Raw genomic sequence first — 5966 nt, 5'->3', positions numbered from 1 at the left:
CAGCACCCACCTTCCAGCTCCCTTCCCCCACTCTGGGAAAAAACTCCGAGCAGGTAGAAGGGGGCGCGGCCGCGCAGTGGGTGGGGTGGTATGGATTAGGGACCATGGTGAAAGTGCTGCAGCCCGGGCAGCCAGAAAGCCAGAATTAGAAAAATGATTTCACTATTATTTAAAGACTTAAGACGTTATTCTTCTTATTTTTGTCTACTATTGTAAAATAATAGTAGGCCTATTATCATGAAAAAGTATTTGTAAAAAAGATTTTTTTTTTTTTTTTTTTTTTTTTTTTTTTACCCTCTCTGGCGCCCCTAACGGCTCAAGCGCCCTTAGCATTTGCCTAGTTCGCCTAATGGATGGCACGCCACTGCGTGTGCTGCTCGGTGCAGGGCGGCTGTGATCTGTGGACGGACGCTCGCTCGCTCGCTCGGGGCACTGTCTAATCTCCCCGGTATGGGGTGTATACTGTGCCACTGATGTACTCACAGAGCAGCCACTCGTGTGGAACGTCGCCTACCCCGACGCGTGAGAAGCTACGTGACGTGTGCCGTACGTGTCCATCGTCGCCTACTCATACGTTTGAGAAGCTACGTGACGTGTGCCGTACGTGTCCATTGTCGCCTACTCATACGTGTGAGAAGCTACGTGACGTGTGACGTGCGTGTCCATCGTCGTCTACTCAGCTACGTTACGTGTGACGTGCGTCTGCATTAGAGCCAAAGTTACGCCCACTTCCTGTTTAAGCAAACGCACCAGAGCATTCGTCCGCCATTCTTTTTTCCATCATCATTTTGTAAAATGTTTACAACAATCGTTTTACTTGGTCAAACCAAGTGATTCGGGTATATTTAGAATCATGAAAGACCATTTCACCCGCCAAAACTGGTGGGTGAATGGCTCTGGTGCATTATGCCTAATCCGGAATTTGGCGTGACTTTGGCTCTCATCCTGCCTGTGTCTGTGTGATTGTTGAGACATAATAAACATAAACAATAGTCCCGTGATTCCCAACCTTTTCCATATCAAGGACCCTAATCCACATTAAGATAAGGTTTTGTCTCATCGTAGATATATATATTTTAATTGAGATGATTTTGTGCAGAATTCCATGAGTCATTCTGTACATTATGTAATTTATTTTAGGTTCCTGTAGGTCTACATTAAGTAGGCCTAATCGTGGAGTTTAACATTAACAATTATAGCCCTCCTTAATTTTAACTATTATCATAGTATTGTTATCATTGTTGTTGTTCAAAATGTAGGCTACAATACAAATATTTTGAGAACATTGCCAGCCAGGCAGACTGAATGTAAATGTAGCCAAATGGAACAGGGGGTCAGCATTTACAACTTGTCTTATTTAATTTTCACATCCATAGGGATCTTGTAGCCTATGTCTGAAATGCAAGAATCAGTGTTCTAGAAGAAACATTTAAACTGAATGAGCTAGCATCATGTGTTCATGTTGTGACTGCCTGAAACTTCTATGGAAAGTTTGTCAACCTTGTCATGCCTTACAGCAGGGTTGAAGTTTCAATAGAATATAAACTGACTCGCACTCAGGAAGTTTTCTTTTCTTACATGATGTCCATGGTGCAGCCAGACGTTTCGACCACTGCCTTCTTCAGTAGCTGCATAATTGTAACGTTTTTTTGGGGGGATGAGCACATTGGTTGTCGAAACATAACAGCAAGCACTGACCACACTTTTTTGCCTTGAGGTGACCAGCTCAACATGATCTACCAACCACCCCCCCACCAATATATATTAAAAAAAAAACACATTGCTGCACAGACCTACCACAAGACAATACATTTCATGCTGTTTTATGGATGTTCAGGTTCCTACATTAATATGCAGTGGTAGTTGGAAGTCAGTTAGGAAAGGCTAAGAGGTTTCAGGAGCAATTTCAATATGATTGATGTTTTCTGTATTCATCAGTAAGTGGTAAACCTTTTTCAGTGCCCTTGATAGAGAACTGCACAGCCGGTGTCATCAATTGTAATGCAGTTACAGATAGACCTGATATCAGAGTTAGCTATGTGAAAACTTGTTCTTAAAATGTAGGCTACCTGTAATACCTTACACTAAAATAGACAGGAACATTTTGAGGTTTTATCATCTATTATGCATTTATCTTTTTGTCTGGGCATGTGGCCCATCAGTTTGAGACCGCTGTTCAACAGCATCGTATTTCCCAACTGAATCACAGCCCCAATCATCACATTTTCCCTCCACCAACTGCAACAGGTAACAGCAAAAATATTTGTCTTGCTCTCACTTCAAATAACGAGACAAAAATAATATACAAGGAAAAGTATTTAATACATTTCACACACAGTAAGACTAGCACCTTTTTATGTAGGCCTACTGCTACACCAATGAATGAGGCTCTTCTTTTATTTGTCTATCTACTGGTGGACAGTTTAAACCAAGGGAGAAAATTGAGCCACATGGAATTGGCCTTGAAATCTGTGCGCTGTGAATGAATGGCAAAATAAAAACCAAGCCCTACTGTATTTTATCAAGATGGTGACCCGTTTCCATCCACATAGAGCGGACAATGTCGAGGATTGTAAAGACCTAGGAGTGTACATTGACAAAGACTGGAAGGTCCACAAGTAGTCGACTTCTGCAGCACTTTATTCGTTTGACCCAGAGCAATCTAGTAAGAGAGTGGCGTCAGCGGAGGTCCAAAATGCGTGACTCAGTAGCCAATTAATAGCCAGGAAGGAGGCTCGCGCTACTTTTGAATGATAAAATAAGGCTGATAATGTACACTTTGATTATTTAAACGTCGGACCCTTTCAAAGTACATCACAAACTGTCCATTTTGCAGCAACTAGACAGCGCTGCTTTATCCATAACCTTACTTCCGGGAACTCTTGAGAGTAAAATAACTGGTCCATTGGAGTGAACGGAGATGTCACGACTCTTGGTAGATGGCTCTGGTTTGACCGCCCCCCCCACACACACCATGCAATGCCGGAAAGGCTTCCTCGAGCTTGGCCTTCACCTCTGTCATTGTCCCATTAGTAGGAAATATGAGTTTTCCGGCCAATGACTGCTTAGTCTGCATATAAAACACAATGACAAAAGGGTTTTATTGAGTAGACACAGTATATGTAGGGGATAATGTATATTGAGGCGGTGATTACGGGGGAAATAATGACCGACAGGTGAATGATTGAGGCCGACGCGCAGCGGAGGGCTCAATCATTCACCTGAAGGTCATTATTTCCCAGTAATCACCGCCTCAATATACATTATCCTGCTTAGAACACGGCCTACAACTAAATCATTCAATAATCTGACAAAAATAATTATTCAAATAGATTTTTTAATAGCGTTTTCAACGACAAAGCGGTTTCATTCGTAATTGGCACACAAGACACCACAGCTGCAACTGGTTGGCCTAATTAGTAGTGTCTGCTGACAAAAAGCTCTTATCAACTGATTAATCCAGGTGTGGCAGAGCAGCGGTCGGTTGTCGAGAAATAACGACCAGTGAATCTTGTTGATTGACCAATCAGAATCGAGTATTCAAGAGAGCCGTGTTCTAAATAAAAGTATATTAGTATGTAGTAATAGTGAAGAAGTGACACAGTAGTATATATAAAAAACTATTTATAGGCTATAATTATCTGTCTCGTTTGCTTTTCCTCTCACCCCACGTTCTTGAAATGAGCTGGGAGCTGCTAAACTAGACCTGCTCTACCAGCGGACTTTGTACTTGGGGCATGGGTGGTTAAAGCCCCATTCAGCAACTCTTCCACTGTTACTCTGCGTGCAATAGTATCGATAACGATATCGCCGTTCAAAGTCAACAAAACACAGCGCCAGAAAGCTCTATGTACATGTTGTGACATCGGGTACTAACCACGTGATGAAATAATAATCCATAGTTGCGTGAAACATCATTTTCGTAGCTAATCCGAACAGAGTTACTTCCTGGTTTTCAGGAAGACAATGCTGCCCGCTGTAGAGCGCATGTGCACATCTTGTCACGGGACGCTGACAATAAACTGCTTAGTCCCAGGGCTGGCCAACGGAGGCCGGTGTGGGAGAAATAAAGGCAAGAGTCTCCCTATTCCAAGTCAATATACCATGTCCTATGACTTAAAATATCTTATATTACAGAAAAAAAGGGCAAAAAAGTTACTGATTGGGGCTTTAAAGTCCGTGTTCGCGGGGAGCGCGCTCATGACGGACAATTGTTGATAAACATGCAGTCCATCTGAGTAATGTCTGGCTATGTTCAGGAATTCACTGCATGTTTAGAAATGGCTTACGTCCGCTCCTCTTGACGGGCAGGGTGCGATATGGGAGAGGGGACAGGCAGGGTGGCCCCACCTGAACGTTCATGCAAATGCCCTTGGACCATCCTCAAAGCTTCCATGTAAATGTTTATGCCATACACCTCGCTTGTCCGGAATGGATCAATGTTTGTTCGCAGCAGGGTCTCACATGTGTCCTGTAGTCCACGGTGTAGCGCAGGAACTTCAACAGGAGCCGGTGTATCAGGGGAGGTCGGTCCATCCCAGTCAATTCCCAAAGTGGCGAAATCCGTCTAATGACACAAAAACCATTATGGAGAAATAGTCATCTTTAAACCGCTTGGAGACAAGCCCGACCCTAGGGCTGGGCGATATAGTTAAAAAGTCGATATTGATCATTTTTAAGGACTGCTAACACTCACAGATACACGCTCTGAGTGCAAGCAGTAATTTACAGACATGGTGAGGTTTTATTTTGATGACAGCCTACCGTTGCCAGCCTTCTCAAACAAAAAACGTTTGGTCACGTGTATTTCAGGGTTGTTTAAAGTTAGGTGATTCAGTGAATGAGCTGCCTCGCATTCCACAAAGTAACGTTTGAGATGTTTGTAAAATTGGTGTAACATAACGTTAATGTACCGGGCACACAAAAAAGACTGCATGCTTAACACGCTGTCAATTTACATTAACATTGTTAATAAAAAATAGAAAATAAAATGTATGTAAAACAAAAAGGAGCATACTGTACATTTTGCTAACAAAGATTTTGCATTTTGGTGTGTCACTCTGCCTTCACTGTTAGATTATGTCTGTAGTATCAGTTACACTTTATGTTTGCCATGTAATCAGCAGCTGGAATGAAATGTTTCTAGTTGACAACTTTACCTCATTGGGTATCTGCTCCATATTCATGAGTTGTCCTGCCACCCACAGCTGCTCGGGGGATTTGTTGCCCTCAGACGACATCGGATGTCTGTCCCATGTTTGGCTGAACAAGTGGAGATGCCAGTTTAGCCTGGTCAGCATCACATGGTGGAGGCATATCAGATGCGAGTCCTGGTTTGCATCCAAGGCTCCAATGTCCTCCAAATGTCTGAAGGCAGCGTAGTAGGTGCCGACAACCACGCACCATAAGTCACGCCACAAGCGCTCGATCCTCTGATTGTGGACGGACTTGCCGGTGATGAAGCTCCTTCGGGCTGAGATTTTGGAGGAGGGGGGGGGGGGGGGGGGGGGGGGGGGGGGGTGTGTGGGGAAGCAATTTATTTGTTATATGTTGTTACATTATGTCGACTTCTGGTACAAATCACAATTTAATCTGCACAAATATGTACATAAATGTTTATCTGACTAACAGTTAGACATGACCAGCGCCATTGTGAGATTGTTAGAGAGACAAGGATTACAGTACACGCTATTGTTAACTGTTCATATTTCAAGTTTCACTAAACATACTGCATACTTTGTAATTTTTTCTTTCATTTTTGAGAATATAACAGGGAAGTTACATCGATGCGCCGTTTTTAATGTTCATAGAAATGTTCTGTAATGTGTCCTGGAGAATAAAGTACCGGAAGATGCCTATTCCTTGTGTTCCAGACTAATATTTTGTATTGGATTTTTTTTCAGGGTACACTGAAGGTCATGCAACTTCTACATTCTGTAGTACTTCCAGCCAACCACAAGAGGGTA

The sequence above is a fragment of the Poromitra crassiceps genome, assembly GCF_964638095.1.
Source record: "Poromitra crassiceps genome assembly, contig: HAP1_SCAFFOLD_317, whole genome shotgun sequence".
Lineage (NCBI taxonomy): Eukaryota > Metazoa > Chordata > Actinopteri > Beryciformes > Melamphaidae > Poromitra > Poromitra crassiceps.
This window is presented reverse-complemented; position numbering follows the sequence as displayed.